Consider the following 23,507-nt stretch of genomic DNA (forward strand, 5'->3'; position numbering starts at 1 on the left):
TATTTTTATTGTATTTTATGCTTCAGTCGTAGACTTCTAAGGCCGTAGCTATTCGATATGTTGGAGCACCGCCCTAGAGTGAAGCCTAGGTTGCCCGGTACGTAGAAATGACCACTACTACCTCACTGGTTGCAAATTATTCCTGCTATACGATGGAAAAGCTGTTGCATCTTTATTGTATTTTATGCTTCTGGCGTTGACTTCTAAGGCCCTAACTATTCGATCAGGTGGAGCAACGCCCTAGAGTGAAGCCTAGGTTGCTCGGAATGTAGAAATGACCATAACTTTCACACTGTCTGCAATTGTTCCTTTTATACGATGGAAAAGCTGTTGTATTTATATCGTATTTTATGCTTCTGGCGTTGACTTCTAAGGACCTCACTATTCGATCTGGTGGAGCAACGCCCTAGAGTGAAGCCTAGGTTGCTCGGTATGTAGAAATGACCATAACTTTCACACTGGTTGCAATTATTCGTTTTATACGATGGAAAAACTGTTGGATCTTTATTGTATTTTATGCTTCTAGGGTTGACTTCTAAGGCCCTAACTATTCGATCTGGTGGAGCAACGCCCTAGAGTGAAGTCTAGGATGCCCGGAACGTAGAAGTGACCATAAATTTCACACTGGTTGCTATCATTCGTTTTATACGATAGAAAAACTGTTATATTTATATTGTATTTTATGCTTCTGACGTTGACTTCTTAGGCCCTAACTGTTCGGTCTGGTTGAACAACGCCCTAGGGTGAAGCCTAGGTTGCCCGGAAAGTAGAAATGACCATAACTTTCACACTGGTTGCAATTATTCGTTTTATACGATGGAAAAGCTGTGGCATCTTTATTGTATTTTATTCTTCTGGGGTTGACTTCTAAGGCCCTAGCTATTAACTGTGGTGGAGCAACGCCCTAGAGTGGCGCCTAGGTTGCCCGGAACGTACAAATGACCATTACTCTCACAATGTTTGCAATTATTCATTTTATACGATGGAAAAACTTTTGTACTTATATCGTATTTTATTCTTCTGGCGTTGACTTGTTAGGCCCTAACTATGCGATATGGTGGAACAACGCCCTAGAGTGAAGACTAGGTTGCCCGGAACATGGAAATGACCATTACTTTCACACTGTATGCATATATACATTATATACGATGGAAAAACTGTTGTATTTATATTGTATTTTATGCTTCTGGCGTTCACTTCTTAGGCCCTAACTGTTTGATCTGGTGGAGCAACGCCCTAGAGTGAAGCCTAGGCTGCCCGGAACGTAGAAATGACCATAACTTTCACACTGCTTGCTATTATTCGTTCTATACGATGGAAAAACTGTTATATTTATATTGTATTTTATGCTTCTGGCGTTGACCTCTGAGGCCGTTGCTATTCGATGTGGTGGAAGAACCCCATAGAGTGAAGCCTAGGTAGCCCGGAACGTTGAAATGTCCATATCTTTCGCACTGTTTGCAATTATTCATTTTATACGATGGCAAAGCTGTTGTATTTATATTGTATTTTATGCTTCTGGCGTTGACATCTTAGGCCCTAACTATTCGATCTTGTGGAACAACGCCCTAGGGTGAATCCTAGGTTGCCCGGAACGTAGAAAGGACCATACCTTTTACGCTGGTAGCAATTATTCGTTTTATACAATGGAAAAACCGTTCTATATATTTTGTGTTTTATGCTTCGGGCGTTGACTTCTAAGGCCCTAACTGTTTGATCTGGTGGAACAACGCCCTAGAGTGAAGCCTAGGTTGCCGGGAACCTAGAAATGACCATAACTTTTACACTGGTTGCTATGATTCTCTGTATACGATGGAAAAACTGTTATATTTATATTGTATTTTATGCTTCTGGCGTTGACTTCTTAGGCCCTAACTATTCGATCTGGTGGAACAACGACCTAGAGTGAAGCCTAGGTTGCCTGGAACGTAGAAATGACCATTACTTTCACACTGTTTACAGTTATTCCTGTTATACCATGATAAAACTTTTGCATCTTTATTGTATTTTATGCTTCTGGCGCTGACTTCTAATGCCCTAACTATTCGATCTTGTGGAACAACGCCCTAGAGTGAAGCCTAGGTTGCCTGGAACCTAGAAATGACCATCACTTTCACACGGGTTGCAATTATTCCTGTTCTAGTATGGAAAGACTGTTGTATTTTTATTGTATTTTATGCTTCTGGCGTTGACTTCTTAGGCCCTAACTATTCGATATGGTGGAGCAATGCTTCAGAGATAAGTTTAGGATGCCCGAAACGCCGAAATGATCATTACTATCACGCTTGTTGCAATTATTCCTGTTATACGATGAAAAGACTGTTGTATTTTTATTGTATTTTATGCTTCAGTCGTAGACTTCTAAGGCCGTAGCTATTCGATATGTTGGAGCACCGCCCCAGAGTGAAGCCTAGGTTGCTCGGAACGTAGAAATGACCACTACTTTCACACTGTTTGCAATTATTCATTTAATACGGTGGAAATGCTGTTGTATTTATATCGTATTTTATGCTTCTGGCGTTGACTTCTAAGGACCTAACTATTCGATCTGGTGGAGCAACGCCCTAGAGTGAAGCCTAGGTTGCTCGGAATGTAGAAATGACCATAACTTTCACACTGGTTGCAATTATTCGTTTTATACGGTGGAAAAGCTGTGGCACCTTTATTGTATTTTATCCATCTGGGGTTGACTTCTAAGGCCCTAGCTATTAGGTGTGGTGGAGCAACGCCCTAGAGTGACGCCTAGGTTGCCCGGAACGTAGAAATGACCATTACTTTCACAATGTTTGCAATTATTCATTTTATACGATGGAAAAACTTTTGTACTTATATTGTATTTTATTCTTCTGGCGTTGACTTCTTAGGCCCTAACTATGCGATCTGGTGGAACAACACCCCTAGAGTGAAGTCTAGGATGCCCGGAACGTAGAAGTGACCATAAATTTCACACTGGTTGCTATCATTCGTTTTATACGATAGAAAAACTGTTATATTTATATTGTATTTTATGCTTCTGGCGTTGACTTCTAAGGACCTAACTATTCGATCTGGTGGAGCAACGCCCTAGAGTGAAGCCTAGGTTGCTCGGAATGTAGAAATGACCATAACTTTCACACTGGTTGCAATTATTCGTTTTGTACGATGGAAAAACTGTTGCACCTTTATCGTATTTCACGATTCTGGCGTTGACTTCTTAGGCCGTATCTATTCGATCTGGTGGAGCAACGCCCTGGAGTGAAACCTAGGTTGCGCGGAACGTAGCAATGACCATAACTTTCACACTGGTACCAATTATTCGTTTTATACACAGGAAAAACTGTTCTAATTATTTTGTATTTAATGCTTCGGGCGTTGACTTCTAAGGCCCTAACTGTTTGATCTGGTGGAGCAACGCCCTAGAGTGAAGCCTAGGCTGCCCGGAACGTAGAAATGACCATAACTTTCACACTGCTTGCTATTATTCGTTCTATACGATGGAAAAACTGTTATATTTATATTGTATTTTATGCTTCTGGCGTTGACCTCTGAGGCCGTTGCTATTCGATGTGGTGGAAGAACCCCATAGAGTGAAGCCTAGGTAGCCCGGAACGTTGAAATGTCCATATCTTTCGCACTGTTTGCAATTATTCATTTTATACGATGGCAAAGCTGTTGTATTTATATTGTATTTTATGCTTCTGGCGTTGACATCTTAGGCCCTAACTATTCGATCTGGTGGAGCAATGCCTCAGAGATAAGTCTAGGATGCCCGAAACGCCGAAATGATCATTACAATCACACTGGTTGCAATTATTCCTGTTATACGATGGAAAAACTGTTGCATCTTTATTGTATTTTATGCTTCTGGCGTTGACTTCTAAGGCGCAAACTATTCCATCTGGTGGAGCAACGCCCTAGAGTGAAGCCTAGGCTGCCCGGAACGTAGAAATGACCATAACTTTCACTCTGGTTGCTATGATTCTCTGTATACGATGGAAAAACTGTTATATTTATATTGTATTTTATGCTTCTGGCGTTGACTTCTTAGGCCCTAACTATTCGATCTGGTGGAACAACGACCTAGAGTGAAGCCTAGGTTGCCTGGAACGTAGAAATGACCATTACTTTCACACTGTTTACAGTTATTCCTGTTATACCATGGAAAAACTTTTGCATCTTTATTGTATTTTATGCTTCTGGCGCTGACTTCTAATGCCCTAACTATTCGGTCTTGTGGAACAACGCCCTAGAGTGTAGCCTAGGTTGCCTGGAATGTAGAAATGACAATCACGTTCACACGGGTTGCAATTATTCCTGTTCTAGTATGGAAAGACTGTTGTATTTTTATTGTATTTTATGCTTCAGTCGTAGACTTCTAAGGCCGTAGCTATTCGATATGTTGGAGCACCGCCCCAGAGTGAAGCCTAGGTTGCTCGGAACGTAGAAATGACCACTACTTTCACACTTTTTGCAATTATTCATTTAATACGGTGGAAATGCTGTTGTATTTATATCGTATTTTATGCTTCTGGCGTTGACTTCTAAGGACCTAACTATTCGATCTGGTGGAGCAACGCCCTAGAGTGAAGCCTAGGTTGCTCGGAATGTAGAAATGACCATAACATTCACACTGGTTGCAATTATTCGTTTTGTACGATGGAAAAACTGTTGCATCTTTATCGTATTTCATGATTCTGGCGTTGACTTCTTAGGCCGTATCTATTCGATCTGGTGGAGCAACGCCCTGGAGTGAAACCTAGGTTGCGCGGAACGTAGCAATGACCATAACTTTCACACTGGTACCAATTATTCGTTTTATACACAGGAAAAACTGTTCTATTTATTTTGTATTTAATGCTTCGGGCGTTGACTTCTAAGGCCCTAACTGTTTGATCTGGTGGAGCAACGCCCTAGAGTGAAGCCTAGGCTGCCCGGAACGTAGAAATGACCATAACTTTCACACTGATTGCTATTATTCTCTTTATACGATGGAAAAACTGTTATATTTATATTGTATTTTATGCTTCTGGCGTTGACTTCTTAGGCCCTAACTATTCGATCTGGTGGAACAACGACCTAGAGTGAAGCCTAGGTTGCCTGGAACGTAGAAATGACCATTACTTTCACACTGTTTACAGTTATTCCTGTTATACGATGGAAAAACTTTTGCATCTTTATTGTATTTTATGCTTCTGGCGCTGACTTCTAAGGCCCTAGCCATTTGATTTCGTGGAGCAACGCCCGAGAGTGGAGCCTAGGTTGCCTGCTACGTAGAAATGACCATTACTTTCACACTGTTTGCAGATATACATTATATACGATGGAAAATCTATTGTATTTATGTTGTATTTTATGCTTCTGGCGTTGACTTCTTAGGCCCTAACTATTCGACCTGGTGGAGCAATGCCTCAGAGATAAGTCTAGGATGCACGAAACGCCGAAATGATCATTACTATCACGCTTGTTGCAAATTATTCCTGCTATACGATGGAAAAGCTGTTGCATCTTTATTGTATTTTATGCTTCTGGCATTGACTTCTAAGGCCCTAACTATTCGATCAGGTGGAGCAACGCCCTAGAGTGAAGCCTAGGTTGCTCGGAATGTAGAAATGACCATAACTTTCACACTGTCTGCAATTGTTCCTTTTATACGATGGAAAAGCTGTTGTATTTATATCGTATTTTATGCTTCTGGCGTTGACTTCTAAGGACCTCACTATTCGATCTGGTGGAGCAACGCCCTAGAGTGAAGCCTAGGTTGCTCGGTATGTAGAAATGACCATTACTTTCACAATGTTTGCAATTATTCATTTTATACGATGGAAAAACTTTTGTACTTATATTGTATTTTATTCTTCTGGCGTTGACTTCTTAGGCCCTAACTATGCGATCTGGTGGAACAACGCCCTAGAGTGAAGACTAGGTTGCCCGGATCATGGAAATGACCATTACTTTCACACTGTATGCAAATATACATTACATACGATGGAAAAGCTGTTGTATTTATATTGTGTTTTATGCTTCTGGCGTTGACTTCTTAGGCCCTAACTATTTAATCTGGTAGAGCACCGCTCTAGAGTGAAGCATAGGTTGCCTGGAACGTAGAAATGACCATTACTTTCACACTGTTTACAGTTATTCCTGTTATACGATGGAAAAACTTTTGCTTCTTTATTGTATTTTATGCTTCTGGCGAAGACTTCTAAGGCCCTAACTACTCGATCTGGTGGAGCAACGCCGTAGAGTGAAGCCCAGGTTGCCCGGAACGTAGAAATGACCATTACATTCACACTGGTTGCAATTATTCGTCTTATACGATAGAAATGCTGTTGTATTTATATCGTATTTTATGCTTCTGGCGTTGACTTCTAAGGACCTAACTATTCGATCTGGAGGAGCAACGCCCTAGAGTGAAGCCTAGGTTGCTCGTAATGTAGAAATGACCATAACTTTCACACTGGTTGCAATTATTCGTTTTATACGATGGAAAAGCTGTGGCATCTTTATTGTATTTTATTCTTCTGGGGTTGACTTCTAAGGCCCTAGCTATTAAGTGTGGTGGAGCAACGCCCTAGAGTGACGCCTAGGTTGCCCGGAACGTACAAATGACCATTACTCTCACAATGTTTGCAATTATTCATTTTATACGATGGAAAAACTTTTGTACTTATATCGTATTTTATTCTTCCGGCGTTGACTTGTTAGGCCCTAACTATGCGATATGGTGGAACAACGCCCTAGAGTGAAGACTAGGTTGCCCGGAACATGGAAATGACCATTACTTTCACACTGTATGCATATATACATTATATACGATGGAAAAACTGTTGTATTTATATTGTATTTTATGCTTCTGGCGTTCACTTCTTAGGCCCTAACTATTCGATCTGGTGGAACAACGCCCTAGGGTGAATCCTAGGTTGCCCGGAACGTAGAAATGACCATACCTTTTACGCTGGTAGCAATTATTCGTTTTATACAATGGAAAAACCGTTGTATATATTTTGTGTTTTATGCTTCGGGCGTTGACTTCTAAGGCCCTAACTGTTTGATCTGGTGGAACAACGCCCTAGAGTGAAGCCTAGGTTGCCGGGAACCTAGAAATGACCATAACTTTCACACTGGTTGCTATTATTCGTTCTATACGATGGAAAAACTGTTATATTTATATTGTATTTTATGCTTCTGGCGTTGACCTCTGAGGCCGTTGCTATTCGATGTGGTGGAAGAACCCCATAGAGTGAAGCCTAGGTAGCCCGGAACGTAGAAATGTCCATATCATTCGCACTGTTTGCAATTATTCATTTTATACGATGGCAAAGCTGTTGTATTTGTATTGTATTTTATGCTTCTGGCGTTGACATCTTAGGCCCTAACTATTCGATCTGGTGGAGCAATGCCTCACAGATAAGTCTAGGATGCCCGAAACGCCGAAATGATCATTACAATCACACTGGTTGCAATTATTCCTGTTATACGATGGAAAAACTGTTGCATCTTTATTGTATTTTATGCTTCTGGCGTTGACTTCTAAGGCGCAAACTATTCCATCTGGAGGAGCAACGCCCTAGAGTGAAGCCTAGGCTGCCCGGAACGTAGAAATGACCATAACTTTCACACTGGTTGCTATGATTCTCTGTATACGATGGAAAAACTGTTATATTTATATTGTATTTTATGCTTCTGGCGTTGACTTCTTAGGCCCTAACTATTCGATCTGGTGGAACAACGACCTAGAGTGAACCCTAGGTTGCCTGGAACGTAGAAATGACCATTACTTTCACACTGTTTACAGTTATACCTGTTATACCATGATAAAACTTTTGCATCTTTATTGTATTTTATGCTTCTGGCGCTGACTTCTAATGCCCTAACTATTCGATCTTGTGGAACAACGCCCTAGAGTGAAGCCTAGGTTGCCTGGAACCTAGAAATGACCATCACTTTCACACGGGTTGCAATTATTCCTGTTCTAGTATGGAAAGACTGTTGTATTTTTATTGTATTTTATACTTCTGGGGTTGACTTCTGAGGCCGTTGCTATTCGATGTGGTGGAAGAACGCCATAGAGTGAAGCCTAGGTAGCCCGGAACGTAGAAATGTCCATATCTTTCGCACTGTTTGCAATTATTCATTTTATACGATGGCAATATCGTTGTATTTATATTGTATTTTATGCTTCTGGCGTTGACTTCTTAGGCCCTAACTATTCGATCTGGTGGAGCAATGCTTCAGAGATAAGTTTAGGATGCCCGAAACGCCGAAATGATCATTACTATCACGCTTGTTGCAATTATTCCTGTTATACGATGAAAAGACTGTTGTATTTTTATTGTATTTTATGCTTCAGTCGTAGACTTCGAAGGCCGTAGCTATTCCTTATGTTGGAGCACCGCCCCATAGTGAAGCCTAGGTTGCTCGGAACGTAGAAATGACCACTACTTTCACACTGTTTGCAATTATTCATTTAATACGGTGGAAATGCTGTTGTATTTATATCGTATTTTATGCTTCTGGCGTTGACTTCTAAGGACCTAACTATTCGATCTGGTGGAGCAACGCCCTAGAGTGAAGCCTAGGTTGCTCGGAATGTAGAAATGACCATAACTTTCACACTGGTTGCAATTATTCGTTTTATACGGTGGAAAAGCTGTGGCATCTTTATTGTATTTTATACATCTGGGGTTGACTTCTAAGGCCCTAGCTATTAGGTGTGGTGGAGCAACGCCCTAGAGTGACGCCTAGGTTGCCCGGAACGTAGAAATGACCATTACTTTCACAATGTTTGCAATTATTCATTTTATACGATGGAAAAACTTTTGTACTTATATTGTATTTTATTCTTCTGGCGTTGACTTCTTAGGCCCTAACTATGCGATCTGGTGGAACAACGCCCTAGAGTGAAGACTAGGTTGCCCGGAACATGGAAATGACCATTACTTTCACACTGTATGCAAATATACATTATATACGATGGAAAAGCTGTTGTATTTATATTGTGTTTTATGCTTCTGGCGTTGACTTCTTAGGCCCTAACTATTTAATCTGGTAGAGCACCGCCCTAGCGTGAAGCATAGGTTGCCTGGAACGTAGAAATGACCATTACTTTCACACTGTTTACAGTTATTCCTGTTATACGATGGAAAAACTTTTGCATCTTTATTGTATTTTATGCTTCTGGCGTTGACTTCTAAGGCCCTAACTACTCGATCGGGTGGAGCAACACCGTAGAGTGAAGCCCAGGTTGCCCGGAACGTAGAAATGACCATTACATTCACACTGGTTGCAATTATTCGTCTTATACGATGGAAAAACTGTTCTATTTATTTTGTATTTAATGCTTCGGGCGTTGACTTCTAAGGCCCTAACTGTTCGACCTTGTGGAAGAACGCCCTAGAGTGAAGCCTAGGTTGCCTGGAACGTTAGAAATGACCATAACTTTCACACTGGTTGCAATTATTCATTTTATACGATGGAAAATCTGTTGTACTTATATTGTGTTTTATACTTATGGCGTTGAATTCTAAGTCCCTAGCTATTCGATCCGGTGGAGCAACGCCCTAGAATGACGCCTAGGTTGCTCGGAACGTAGAAATGACCATAACTTTCACACTGGTTGCAATTATTCGTTTTATACGATGGAAAAACTGTTGCATCTTTATTGTATTTTATGCTTCTGGCGTTGACTTCTAAGGCCGTAACTATTCGATCTGGTGGAGCAACGCCCTGGAGTGAAACCTAGGTTGCGCGGAACGTAGCAATGACCATAACTTTCACACTGGTACCAATTATTCGTTTTATACACAGGAAAAACTGTTCTATTTATTTTGTATTTTATGCTTCTGGCGTTCACTTCTTAGGCCCTAACTATTCGATCTGGTGGAACAACGCCCTAGGGTGAAGCCTAGGGTGCCCGGAACGTAGAAATGACCACAACTTTCACACTGGCTGTTATTATTCGTTTTATACGATGGAAAAACTGTTATATTTATATTGTATTTTATGCTTCTGGCGTTGACTTCTAAGGCCCTAACTATTCGATCTGGTGGAGCAACGCCCTAGAGTGAAGTCTAGGATGCCCGGAACGTAGAAGTGACCATAAATTTCACACTGGTTGCTATCATTCGTTTTATACGATAGAAAAACTGTTATATTTATATTGTATTTTATGCTTCTGACGTTGACTTCTTAGGCCCTAACTGTTCGGTCTGGTTGAACAACGCCCTAGGGTGAAGCCTAGGTTGCCCGGAAAGTAGAAATGACCATAACTTTCACACTGGTTGCAATTATTCGTTTTATACGATGGAAAAGCTGTGGCATCTTTATTGTATTTTATTCTTCTGGGGTTGACTTCTAAGGCCCTAGCTATTAACTGTGGTGGAGCAACGCCCTAGAGTGGCGCCTAGGTTGCCCGGAACGTACAAATGACCATTACTCTCACAATGTTTGCAATTATTCATTTTATACGATGGAAAAACTTTTGTACTTATATCGTATTTTATTCTTCTGGCGTTGACTTGTTAGGCCCTAACTATGCGATATGGTGGAACAACGCCCTAGAGTGAAGACTAGGTTGCCCGGAACATGGAAATGACCATTACTTTCACACTGTATGCATATATACATTATATACGATGGAAAAACTGTTGTATTTATATTGTATTTTATGCTTCTGGCGTTCACTTCTTAGGCCCTAACTGTTTGATCTGGTGGAGCAACGCCCTAGAGTGAAGCCTAGGCTGCCCGGAACGTAGAAATGACCATAACTTTCACACTGCTTGCTATTATTCGTTCTATACGATGGAAAAACTGTTATATTTATATTGTATTTTATGCTTCTGGCGTTGACCTCTGAGGCCGTTGCTATTCGATGTGGTGGAAGAACCCCATAGAGTGAAGCCTAGGTAGCCCGGAACGTTGAAATGTCCATATCTTTCGCACTGTTTGCAATTATTCATTTTATACGATGGCAAAGCTGTTGTATTTATATTGTATTTTATGCTTCTGGCGTTGACATCTTAGGCCCTAACTATTCGATCTTGTGGAACAACGCCCTAGGGTGAATCCTAGGTTGCCCGGAACGTAGAAAGGACCATACCTTTTACGCTGGTAGCAATTATTCGTTTTATACAATGGAAAAACCGTTCTATATATTTTGTGTTTTATGCTTCGGGCGTTGACTTCTAAGGCCCTAACTGTTTGATCTGGTGGAACAACGCCCTAGAGTGAAGCCTAGGTTGCCGGGAACCTAGAAATGACCATAACTTTCACACTGGTTGCTATTATTCGTTCTATACGATGGAAAAACTGTTATATTTATATTGTATTTTATGCTTCTGGCGTTGACCTCTGAGGCCGTTGCTATTCGATGTGGTGGAAGAACCCCATAGAGTGAAGCCTAGGTAGCCCGGAACGTAGAAATGTCCATATCTTGCGCACTGTTTGCAATTATTCATTTTATACGATGGCAAAGCTGTTGTATTTATATTGTATTTTATGCTTCTGGCGTTGACATCTTAGGCCCTAACTATTCGATCTGGTGGAGCAATGCCTCAGAGATAAGTCTAGGATGCCCGAAACGCCGAAATGATCATTACAATCACACTGGTTGCAATTATTCCTGTCATACGATGGAAAAACTGTTGCATCTTTATTGTATTTTATGCTTCTGGCGTTGACTTCTAAGGCGCAAACTATTCCATCTGGTGGAGCAACGCCCTAGAGTGAAGCCTAGGCTGCCCGGAACGTAGAAATGACCATAACTTTTACACTGGTTGCTATGATTCTCTGTATACGATGGAAAAACTGTTATATTTATATTGTATTTTATGCTTCTGGCGTTGACTTCTTAGGCCCTAACTATTCGATCTGGTGGAACAACGACCTAGAGTGAAGCCTAGGTTGCCTGGAACGTAGAAATGACCATTACTTTCACACTGTTTACAGTTATTCCTGTTATACCATGATAAAACTTTTGCATCTTTATTGTATTTTATGCTTCTGGCGCTGACTTCTAATGCCCTAACTATTCGATCTTGTGGAACAACGCCCTAGAGTGAAGCCTAGGTTGCCTGGAACCTAGAAATGACCATCACTTTCACACGGGTTGCAATTATTCCTGTTCTAGTATGGAAAGACTGTTGTATTTTTATTGTATTTTATGCTTCTGGCGTTGACTTCTTAGGCCCTAACTATTCGATATGGTGGAGCAATGCTTCAGAGATAAGTTTAGGATGCCCGAAACGCCGAAATGATCATTACTATCACGCTTGTTGCAATTATTCCTGTTATACGATGAAAAGACTGTTGTATTTTTATTGTATTTTATGCTTCAGTCGTAGACTTCTAAGGCCGTAGCTATTCGATATGTTGGAGCACCGCCCCAGAGTGAAGCCTAGGTTGCTCGGAACGTAGAAATGACCACTACTTTCACACTGTTTGCAATTATTCATTTAATACGGTGGAAATGCTGTTGTATTTATATCGTATTTTATGCTTCTGGCGTTGACTTCTAAGGACCTAACTATTCGATCTGGTGGAGCAACGCCCTAGAGTGAAGCCTAGGTTGCTCGGAATGTAGAAATGACCATAACTTTCACACTGGTTGCAATTATTCGTTTTATACGGTGGAAAAGCTGTGGCACCTTTATTGTATTTTATCCATCTGGGGTTGACTTCTAAGGCCCTAGCTATTAGGTGTGGTGGAGCAACGCCCTAGAGTGACGCCTAGGTTGCCCGGAACGTAGAAATGACCATTACTTTCACAATGTTTGCAATTATTCATTTTATACGATGGAAAAACTTTTGTACTTATATTGTATTTTATTCTTCTGGCGTTGACTTCTTAGGCCCTAACTATGCGATCTGGTGGAACAACGCCCTAGAGTGAAGTCTAGGATGCCCGGAACGTAGAAGTGACCATAAATTTCACACTGGTTGCTATCATTCGTTTTATACGATAGAAAAACTGTTATATTTATATTGTATTTTATGCTTCTGGCGTTGACTTCTAAGGACCTAACTATTCGATCTGGTGGAGCAACGCCCTAGAGTGAAGCCTAGGTTGCTCGGAATGTAGAAATGACCATAACTTTCACACTGGTTGCAATTATTCGTTTTGTACGATGGAAAAACTGTTGCACCTTTATCGTATTTCACGATTCTGGCGTTGACTTCTTAGGCCGTATCTATTCGATCTGGTGGAGCAACGCCCTGGAGTGAAACCTAGGTTGCGCGGAACGTAGCAATGACCATAACTTTCACACTGGTACCAATTATTCGTTTTATACACAGGAAAAACTGTTCTAATTATTTTGTATTTAATGCTTCGGGCGTTGACTTCTAAGGCCCTAACTGTTTGATCTGGTGGAGCAACGCCCTAGAGTGAAGCCTAGGCTGCCCGGAACGTAGAAATGACCATAACTTTCACACTGCTTGCTATTATTCGTTCTATACGATGGAAAAACTGTTATATTTATATTGTATTTTATGCTTCTGGCGTTGACCTCTGAGGCCGTTGCTATTCGATGTGGTGGAAGAACCCCATAGAGTGAAGCCTAGGTAGCCCGGAACGTTGAAATGTCCATATCTTTCGCACTGTTTGCAATTATTCATTTTATACGATGGCAAAGCTGTTGTATTTATATTGTATTTTATGCTTCTGGCGTTGACATCTTAGGCCCTAACTATTCGATCTGGTGGAGCAATGCCTCAGAGATAAGTCTAGGATGCCCGAAACGCCGAAATGATCATTACAATCACACTGGTTGCAATTATTCCTGTTATACGATGGAAAAACTGTTGCATCTTTATTGTATTTTATGCTTCTGGCGTTGACTTCTAAGGCGCAAACTATTCCATCTGGTGGAGCAACGCCCTAGAGTGAAGCCTAGGCTGCCCGGAACGTAGAAATGACCATAACTTTCACTCTGGTTGCTATGATTCTCTGTATACGATGGAAAAACTGTTATATTTATATTGTATTTTATGCTTCTGGCGTTGACTTCTTAGGCCCTAACTATTCGATCTGGTGGAACAACGACCTAGAGTGAAGCCTAGGTTGCCTGGAACGTAGAAATGACCATTACTTTCACACTGTTTACAGTTATTCCTGTTATACCATGGAAAAACTTTTGCATCTTTATTGTATTTTATGCTTCTGGCGCTGACTTCTAATGCCCTAACTATTCGGTCTTGTGGAACAACGCCCTAGAGTGTAGCCTAGGTTGCCTGGAATGTAGAAATGACAATCACGTTCACACGGGTTGCAATTATTCCTGTTCTAGTATGGAAAGACTGTTGTATTTTTATTGTATTTTATGCTTCAGTCGTAGACTTCTAAGGCCGTAGCTATTCGATATGTTGGAGCACCGCCCCAGAGTGAAGCCTAGGTTGCTCGGAACGTAGAAATGACCACTACTTTCACACTTTTTGCAATTATTCATTTAATACGGTGGAAATGCTGTTGTATTTATATCGTATTTTATGCTTCTGGCGTTGACTTCTAAGGACCTAACTATTCGATCTGGTGGAGCAACGCCCTAGAGTGAAGCCTAGGTTGCTCGGAATGTAGAAATGACCATAACATTCACACTGGTTGCAATTATTCGTTTTGTACGATGGAAAAACTGTTGCATCTTTATCGTATTTCATGATTCTGGCGTTGACTTCTTAGGCCGTATCTATTCGATCTGGTGGAGCAACGCCCTGGAGTGAAACCTAGGTTGCGCGGAACGTAGCAATGACCATAACTTTCACACTGGTACCAATTATTCGTTTTATACACAGGAAAAACTGTTCTATTTATTTTGTATTTAATGCTTCGGGCGTTGACTTCTAAGGCCCTAACTGTTTGATCTGGTGGAGCAACGCCCTAGAGTGAAGCCTAGGCTGCCCGGAACGTAGAAATGACCATAACTTTCACACTGGTTGCTATTATTCTCTTTATACGATGGAAAAACTGTTATATTTATATTGTATTTTATGCTTCTGGCGTTGACTTCTTAGGCCCTAACTATTCGATCTGGTGGAACAACGACCTAGAGTGAAGCCTAGGTTGCCTGGAACGTAGAAATGACCATTACTTTCACACTGTTTACAGTTATTCCTGTTATACGATGGAAAAACTTTTGCATCTTTATTGTATTTTATGCTTCTGGCGCTGACTTCTAAGGCCCTAGCCATTTGATTTCGTGGAGCAACGCCCGAGAGTGGAGCCTAGGTTGCCGGCTACGTAGAAATGACCATTACTTTCACACTGTTTGCAGATATACATTATATACGATGGAAAATCTATTGTATTTATGTTGTATTTTATGCTTCTGGCGTTGACTTCTTAGGCCCTAACTATTCGACCTGGTGGAGCAATGCCTCAGAGATAAGTCTAGGATGCACGAAACGCCGAAATGATCATTACTATCACGCTTGTTGCAAATTATTCCTGCTATACGATGGAAAAGCTGTTGCATCTTTATTGTATTTTATGCTTCTGGCGTTGACTTCTAAGGCCCTAACTATTCGATCAGGTGGAGCAACGCCCTAGAGTGAAGCCTAGGTTGCTCGGAATGTAGAAATGACCATAACTTTCACACTGTCTGCAATTGTTCCTTTTATACGATGGAAAAGCTGTTGTATTTATATCGTATTTTATGCTTCTGGCGTTTACTTCTAAGGACCTCACTATTCGATCTGGTGGAGCAACGCCCTAGAGTGAAGCCTAGGTTGCTCGGTATGTAGAAATGACCATTACTTTCACAATGTTTGCAATTATTCATTTTATACGATGGAAAAACTTTTGTACTTATATTGTATTTTATTCTTCTGGCGTTGACTTCTTAGGCCCTAACTATGCGATCTGGTGGAACAACGCCCTAGAGTGAAGACTAGGTTGCCCGGATCATGGAAATGACCATTACTTTCACACTGTATGCAAATATACATTACATACGATGGAAAAGCTGTTGTATTTATATTGTGTTTTATGCTTCTGGCGTTGACTTCTTAGGCCCTAACTATTTAATCTGGTAGAGCACCGCTCTAGAGTGAAGCATAGGTTGCCTGGAACGTAGAAATGACCATTACTTTCACACTGTTTACAGTTATTCCTGTTATACGATGGAAAAACTTTTGCTTCTTTATTGTATTTTATGCTTCTGGCGAAGACTTCTAAGGCCCTAACTACTCGATCTGGTGGAGCAACGCCGTAGAGTGAAGCCCAGGTTGCCCGGAACGTAGAAATGACCATTACATTCACACTGGTTGCAATTATTCGTCTTATACGATAGAAATGCTGTTGTATTTATATCGTATTTTATGCTTCTGGCGTTGACTTCTAAGGACCTAACTATTCGATCTGGAGGAGCAACGCCCTAGAGTGAAGCCTAGGTTGCTCGTAATGTAGAAATGACCATAACTTTCACACTGGTTGCAATTATTCGTTTTATACGATGGAAAAGCTGTGGCATCTTTATTGTATTTTATTCTTCTGGGGTTGACTTCTAAGGCCCTAGCTATTAAGTGTGGTGGAGCAACGCCCTAGAGTGACGCCTAGGTTGCCCGGAACGTACAAATGACCATTACTCTCACAATGTTTGCAATTATTCATTTTATACGATGGAAAAACTTTTGTACTTATATCGTATTTTATTCTTCCGGCGTTGACTTGTTAGGCCCTAACTATGCGATATGGTGGAACAACGCCCTAGAGTGAAGACTAGGTTGCCCGGAACATGGAAATGACCATTACTTTCACACTGTATGCATATATACATTATATACGATGGCAAAACTGTTGTATTTATATTGTATTTTATGCTTCTGGCGTTCACTTCTTAGGCCCTAACTATTCGATCTGGTGGAACAACGCCCTAGGGTGAATCCTAGGTTGCCCGGAACGTAGAAATGACCATACCTTTTACGCTGGTAGCAATTATTCGTTTTATACAATGGAAAAACCGTTGTATATATTTTGTGTTTTATGCTTCGGGCGTTGACTTCTAAGGCCCTAACTGTTTGATCTAGTGGAACAACGCCCTAGAGTGAAGCCTAGGTTGCCGGGAACCTAGAAATGACCATAACTTTCACACTGGTTGCTATTATTCGTTCTATACGATGGAAAAACTGTTATATTTATATTGTATTTTATGCTTCTGGCGTTGACCTCTGAGGCCGTTGCTATTCGATGTGGTGGAAGAACCCCATAGAGTGAAGCCTAGGTAGCCCGGAACGTAGAAATGTCCATATCATTCGCACTGTTTGCAATTATTCATTTTATACGATGGCAAAGCTGTTGTATTTGTATTGTATTTTATGCTTCTGGCGTTGACATCTTAGGCCCTAACTATTCGATCTGGTGGAGCAATGCCTCACAGATAAGTCTAGGATGCCCGAAACGCCGAAATGATCATTACAATCACACTGGTTGCAATTATTCCTGTTATACGATGGAAAAACTGTTGCATCTTTATTGTATTTTATGCTTCTGGCGTTGACTTCTAAGGCGCAAACTATTCCATCTGGAGGAGCAACGCCCTAGAGTGAAGCCTAGGCTGCCCGGAACGTAGAAATGACCATAACTTTCACACTGGTTGCTATGATTCTCTGTATACGATGGAAAAACTGTTATATTTATATTGTATTTTATGCTTCTGGCGTTGACTTCTTAGGCCCTAACTATTCGATCTGGTGGAACAACGACCTAGAGTGAACCCTAGGTTGCCTGGAACGTAGAAATGACCATTACTTTCACACTGTTTACAGTTATACCTGTTATACCATGATAAAACTTTTGCATCTTTATTGTATTTTATGCTTCTGGCGCTGACTTCTAATGCCCTAACTATTCGATCTTGTGGAACAACGCCCTAGAGTGAAGCCTAGGTTGCCTGGAACCTAGAAATGACCATCACTTTCACACGGGTTGCAATTATTCCTGTTCTAGTATGGAAAGACTGTTGTATTTTTATTGTATTTTATACTTCTGGGGTTGACTTCTGAGGCCGTTGCTATTCGATGTGGTGGAAGAACGCCATAGAGTGAAGCCTAGGTAGCCCGGAACGTAGAAATGTCCATATCTTTCGCACTGTTTGCAATTATTCATTTTATACGATGGCAATATCGTTGTATTTATATTGTATTTTATGCTTCTGGCGTTGACTTCTTAGGCCCTAACTATTCGATCTGGTGGAGCAATGCTTCAGAGATAAGTTTAGGATGCCCGAAACGCCGAAATGATCATTACTATCACGCTTGTTGCAATTATTCCTGTTATACGATGAAAAGACTGTTGTATTTTTATTGTATTTTATGCTTCAGTCGTAGACTTCGAAGGCCGTAGCTATTCCTTATGTTGGAGCACCGCCCCATAGTGAAGCCTAGGTTGCTCGGAACGTAGAAATGACCACTACTTTCACACTGTTTGCAATTATTCATTTAATACGGTGGAAATGCTGTTGTATTTATATCGTATTTTATGCTTCTGGCGTTGACTTCTAAGGACCTAACTATTCGATCTGGTGGAGCAACGCCCTAGAGTGAAGCCTAGGTTGCTCGGAATGTAGAAATGACCATAACTTTCACACTGGTTGCAATTATTCGTTTTATACGGTGGAAAAGCTGTGGCATCTTTATTGTATTTTATACATCTGGGGTTGACTTCTAAGGCCCTAGCTATTAGGTGTGGTGGAGCAACGCCCTAGAGTGACGCCTAGGTTGCCCGGAACGTAGAAATGACCATTACTTTCACAATGTTTGCAATTATTCATTTTATACGATGGAAAAACTTTTGTACTTATATTGTATTTTATTCTTCTGGCGTTGACTTCTTAGGCCCTAACTATGCGATCTGGTGGAACAACGCCCTAGAGTGAAGACTAGGTTGCCCGGAACATGGAAATGACCATTACTTTCACACTGTATGCAAATATACATTATATACGATGGAAAAGCTGTTGTATTTATATTGTGTTTTATGCTTCTGGCGTTGACTTCTTAGGCCCTAACTATTTAATCTGGTAGAGCACCGCCCTAGCGTGAAGCATAGGTTGCCTGGAACGTAGAAATGACCATTACTTTCACACTGTTTACAGTTATTCCTGTTATACGATGGAAAAACTTTTGCATCTTTATTGTATTTTATGCTTCTGGCGTTGACTTCTAAGGCCCTAACTACTCGATCGGGTGGAGCAACACCGTAGAGTGAAGCCCAGGTTGCCCGGAACGTAGAAATGACCATTACATTCACACTGGTTGCAATTATTCGTCTTATACGATGGAAAAACTGTTCTATTTATTTTGTATTTAATGCTTCGGGCGTTGACTTCTAAGGCCCTAACTGTTCGACCTTGTGGAAGAACGCCCTAGAGTGAAGCCTAGGTTGCCTGGAACGTTAGAAATGACCATAACTTTCACACTGGTTGCAATTATTCATTTTATACGATGGAAAATCTGTTGTACTTATATTGTGTTTTATACTTATGGCGTTGAATTCTAAGTCCCTAGCTATTCGATCCGGTGGAGCAACGCCCTAGAGTGACGCCTAGGTTGCTCGGAACGTAGAAATGACCATAACTTTCACACTGGTTGCAATTATTCGTTTTATACGATGGAAAAACTGTTGCATCTTTATTGTATTTTATGCTTCTGGCGTTGACTTCTAAGGCCGTAACTATTCGATCTGGTGGAGCAACGCCCTGGAGTGAAACCTAGGTTGCGCGGAACGTAGCAATGACCATAACTTTCACACTGGTACCAATTATTCGTTTTATACACAGGAAAAACTGTTCTATTTATTTTGTATTTTATGCTTCTGGCGTTCACTTCTTAGGCCCTAACTATTCGATCTGGTGGAACAACGCCCTAGGGTGAAGCCTAGGGTGCCCGGAACGTAGAAATGACCACAACTTTCACACTGGCTGTTATTATTCGTTTTATACGATGGAAAAACTGTTATATTTATATTGTATTTTATGCTTCTGGCGTTGACCTCTGAGGCCGTTGCTATTCGATGTGGTGGAAGAACCCCATAGAGTGAAGCCTAGGTAGCCCGGAACGTAGAAATGTCCATATCTTTTGCACTGTTTGCAATTATTCATATTATACGATGGCAAAGCTGTTGTATTTATATTGTATTTTATGCTTCTGGCGTTGACTTCTTAGGCCCTAACTATTCGATCTGGTGGAGCAATGCCTCAGAGATAAGTCTAGGATGCCCGAAACGCCGAAATGATCATTACTATCACACTGGCTGCAATTATTCCTGTTATACGATGGAAAAACTGTTGCATCTTTATTGTATTGTATGCTTCTGGCGTTGACTTCTAAGGCGCAAACTATTCCATCTGGTGGAGCAACGTCCTAGAGTGAAGCCTAGGCTGCCCGGAACGTAGAAATGACCATAACTTTCACACTGGTTGCTATGATTCTCTGTATACGATGGAAAAACTGTTATATTTATATTGTATTTTATGCTTCTGGCGTTGACTTCTTAGGCCCTAACTATTCGATCTGGTGGAACAACGACCTAGAGTGAACCCTAGGTTGCCTGGAACGTAGAAATGACCATTACTTTCACACTGTTTACAGTTATACCTGTTATACCATGATAAAACTTTTGCATCTTTATTGTATTTTATGCTTCTGGCGCTGACTTCTAATGCCCTAACTATTCGATCTTGTGGAACAACGCCCTAGAGTGAAGCCTAGGTTGCCTGGAACCTAGAAATGACCATCACTTTCACACGGGTTGCAATTATTCCTGTTCTAGTATGGAAAGACTGTTGTATTTTTATTGTATTTTATACTTCTGGGGTTGACTTCTGAGGCCGTTGCTATTCGATGTGGTGGAAGAACGCCATAGAGTGAAGCCTAGGTAGCCCGGAACGTAGAAATGTCCATATCTTTCGCACTGTTTGCAATTATTCATTTTATACGATGGCAATATCGTTGTATTTATATTGTATTTTATGCTTCTGGCGTTGACTTCTTAGGCCCTAACTATTCGATCTGGTGGAGCAATGCTTCAGAGATAAGTTTAGGATGCCCGAAACGCCGAAATGATCATTACTATCACGCTTGTTGCAATTATTCCTGTTATACGATGAAAAGACTGTTGTATTTTTATTGTATTTTATGCTTCAGTCGTAGACTTCGAAGGCCGTAGCTATTCCTTATGTTGGAGCACCGCCCCATAGTGAAGCCTAGGTTGCTCGGAACGTAGAAATGACCACTACTTTCACACTGTTTGCAATTATTCATTTAATACGGTGGAAATGCTGTTGTATTTATATCGTATTTTATGCTTCTGGCGTTGACTTCTAAGGACCTAACTATTCGATCTGGTGGAGCAACGCCCTAGAGTGAAGCCTAGGTTGCTCGGAATGTAGAAATGACCATAACTTTCACACTGGTTGCAATTATTCGTTTTATACGGTGGAAAAGCTGTGGCATCTTTATTGTATTTTATACATCTGGGGTTGACTTCTAAGGCCCTAGCTATTAGGTGTGGTGGAGCAACGCCCTAGAGTGACGCCTAGGTTGCCCGGAACGTAGAAATGACCATTACTTTCACAATGTTTGCAATTATTCATTTTATACGATGGAAAAACTTTTGTACTTATATTGTATTTTATTCTTCTGGCGTTGACTTCTTAGGCCCTAACTATGCGATCTGGTGGAACAACGCCCTAGAGTGAAGACTAGGTTGCCCGGAACATGGAAATGACCATTACTTTCACACTGTATGCAAATATACATTATATACGATGGAAAAGCTGTTGTATTTATATTGTGTTTTATGCTTCTGGCGTTGACTTCTTAGGCCCTAACTATTTAATCTGGTAGAGCACCGAACTAGCGTGAAGCATAGGTTGCCTGGAACGTAGAAATGACCATTACTTTCACACTGTTTACAGTTATTCCTGTTATACGATGGAAAAACTTTTGCATCTTTATTGTATTTTATGCTTCTGGCGTTGACTTCTAAGGCCCTAACTACTCGATCGGGTGGAGCAACACCGTAGAGTGAAGCCCAGGTTGCCCGGAACGTAGAAATGACCATTACATTCACACTGGTTGCAATTATTCGTCTTATACGATGGAAAAACTGTTCTATTTATTTTGTATTTAATGCTTCGGGCGTTGACTTCTAAGGCCCTAACTGTTCGACCTTGTGGAAGAACGCCCTAGAGTGAAGCCTAGGTTGCCTGGAACGTTAGAAATGACCATAACTTTCACACTGGTTGCAATTATTCATTTTATACGATGGAAAATCTGTTGTACTTATATTGTGTTTTATACTTATGGCGTTGAATTCTAAGTCCCTAGCTATTCGATCCGGTGGAGCAACGCCCTAGAGTGACGCCTAGGTTGCTCGGAACGTAGAAATGACCATAACTTTCACACTGGTTGCAATTATTCGTTTTATACGATGGAAAAACTGTTGCATCTTTATTGTATTTTATGCTTCTGGCGTTGACTTCTAAGGCCGTAACTATTCGATCTGGTGGAGCAACGCCCTGGAGTGAAACCTAGGTTGCGCGGAACGTAGCAATGACCATAACTTTCACACTGGTACCAATTATTCGTTTTATACACAGGAAAAACTGTTCTATTTATTTTGTATTTTATGCTTCTGGCGTTCACTTCTTAGGCCCTAACTATTCGATCTGGTGGAACAACGCCCTAGGGTGAAGCCTAGGGTGCCCGGAACGTAGAAATGACCACAACTTTCACACTGGCTGTTATTATTCGTTTTATACGATGGAAAAACTGTTATATTTATATTGTATTTTATGCTTCTGGCGTTGACCTCTGAGGCCGTTGCTATTCGATGTGGTGGAAGAACCCCATAGAGTGAAGCCTAGGTAGCCCGGAACGTAGAAATGTCCATATCTTTTGCACTGTTTGCAATTATTCATATTATACGATGGCAAAGCTGTTGTATTTATATTGTATTTTATGCTTCTGGCGTTGACTTCTTAGGCCCTAACTATTCGATCTGGTGGAGCAATGCCTCAGAGATAAGTCTAGGATGCCCGAAACGCCGAAATGATCATTACTATCACACTGGCTGCAATTATTCCTGTTATACGATGGAAAAACTGTTGCATCTTTATTGTATTGTATGCTTCTGGCGTTGACTTCTAAGGCGCAAACTATTCCATCTGGTGGAGCAACGTCCTAGAGTGAAGCCTAGGCTGCCCGGAACGTAGAAATGACCCTAACTTTCACACTGGTTGCTATTATTCTCCTTATACGATGGAAAAACTGTTATATTTATATTGTATTTTATGCTTCTGGCGTTGACTTCTTAGGTCCTAACTATTCGATCTGTTGGAACAACGACCTAGAGTGAAGCCTAGGTTGCCTGGAACGTAGAAATGACCATTACTTTCACACTGTTTACATTTATTCCTGTTATACGATGGAAAAACTTTTGCACCTTTATTGTATTTTATGCTTCTGGCGCTGACTTCTAAGGCCCTAGCTATTTGATTTGGTGGAGCAACGCCCGAGAGTGGAGCCTAGGTTGC

This window comes from Calliopsis andreniformis, unplaced genomic scaffold (assembly GCF_051401765.1).
Source record: "Calliopsis andreniformis isolate RMS-2024a unplaced genomic scaffold, iyCalAndr_principal scaffold0002, whole genome shotgun sequence".
In the NCBI taxonomy this organism is placed as follows: Eukaryota; Metazoa; Arthropoda; class Insecta; order Hymenoptera; family Andrenidae; genus Calliopsis; species Calliopsis andreniformis.